Genomic DNA, 1,987 nt, shown 5'->3' with positions numbered 1-1,987 from the left:
GGCTTCTCCTAGTTGAAATGTCCTCTAACATCAACTTTCTAAGGATCGTTATCCTTCGTTTTGGCACCGTCCTTTTCTTCTTCAGTGAGACGATCATTTCTCCCTGACCTAGTGTGTGCTCCATCCCGCCTAAAGAAAGGACAGCACCAGGTAGGACTCCTATATGAGGCCTCTCCTCAGGAGCTTGTTCTCGTGTTTTGGACCCGGTTGGACTTTTATCCAACGGCATGACATCCAAAGCTCCTGTACAATTGTCCAGCACTGATTACCAACGATCCACTCCGATCTTCTTCCACTACTGGTTCCTGTAACCGATAGACCTGATCGACAGACCAACTAGAAACGGCTTACAATTTCACTAGAACAACGGGACTTCTAGGTATCCCCATCACTGAATCCCATATCCGGCTCGAAGGACCACTTTGGACTTGCTATTTCTAGTTGGATTCGATATGAACCGAATTATCACATAAATGGACTGTATATTTTCGTTTTCCTTTAACATAACACAATATGTTTTCTCAATGACTATACGTTCCATACTGCCATTTCTCTTCTTTCTCATTGTGGTCGAAAAATCCCGAACGTAAAAGATAATCGTCATAATTGGGCCGTAATCGTGTTTCCAGTCATGACAATTCCTAAAATGTAGAAACAGGAAATGTATAGTGACGAACAAATAGTTATAGCAATGGTAGGTTTGTATTTAAAACAGTTTATTCGTGCCAATGTCCATGTCGATCTCTCACCGAACCGGTTTTTTCGGGGCCCCCCGTACAACCTCAAAGTACTACTTGCATGTTGGGAAAAGTCTAGTAGGTAGTTCGTGCGACTGTGGGTTTGATTATAGGCGGGAATCAGAAACACATTACAACTCCCCCCATCGGGAGATCAATGGTACAAAAACACATTAGATCTTAAATTTCGCCATTGGGGCAGAAGCGATCTGGCGGATGGGTTCGCCGGGTACTTCGCCGGAGAGTTGGAGCATCCATATTTTCGATTTCATCCTCCGGCAGCCCTGACGGGTTCTTGATCAAGCGAAGAAACTTGGGATTACGCCAGAGCGACCTCCCTGACAGGAACCTCAGGTGGTATCGGCGTTTATCCTCTGTGCCAACGACCTGGGCCATTTTGTCCCACCGAAGAGATGTAGGATCTTGAACGAGAACATGGGAACCAGACGGGATGGTGGTTTGAGGGCGAGTAGATCGATCAAAATGAAATTTGCGCTTGGCCGTCGTTTCAAGACGTTGAGCATCGGCCTCCGATGCATTTTTTTGCCACTGGGCATGGTATGATCGCCAGTTCGCAGGGACTTGGGATCGGAGTGGTTGGCCGAAAACTCTTTGAGAAGGCTAAAGGCCATCCTCTCGCGGGGAATTTCGGAGTTCCAAATGACATCACTCGAAGACGGTACGTCACCGAATTTCGCAACAAGCGGGAACCTGGAATATCGATCATCATAAGCGAGATAATGGTCAGATCCATAGAGAAATAAGTCGCTCGTAGCGACATCAAAAGCCCTGGTTGGGGTAGGATCTTGTTCTAGAGGCTCGGGGGAATTCGAGGGTTTGTTGACAAGAATCGCAGCTTTCTAACGTAGTGTTTAAAATGGTCAGTGTGACAGAACATCTGACTTAAACTTCATATCGCAGCCAATCAGTGCACATGGAAAATGTGAAAAGGGACGTCACAGGCACTACAAAAAACACTGGAATGAGATGAAGATTTTTACTCCGTATATCTATTATATTCAGTATTTTACTTATGCCAGAAAAGTGGGTAAACCTAATTGAACAGAGCCATTATGAGTTCGCGTCGATGATGACATTTGGCTACTACACTCATGGACACTGACCTCGTCAGCCCGTTGGTGAGGGGCTTTGTTTCGCAAATAAAATAGGTTCAAGTATTTTTGACATATTAAAGCACACACTAGTATCGTTTGAGGTCAGAAAAGTCGGAAAACGTGTTGAAAAAGTTA

This window comes from Tigriopus californicus, chromosome 12, assembly GCF_007210705.1.
Source record: "Tigriopus californicus strain San Diego chromosome 12, Tcal_SD_v2.1, whole genome shotgun sequence".
Lineage (NCBI taxonomy): Eukaryota > Metazoa > Arthropoda > Copepoda > Harpacticoida > Harpacticidae > Tigriopus > Tigriopus californicus.
Note: the sequence above shows the minus strand (reverse complement) of the source record.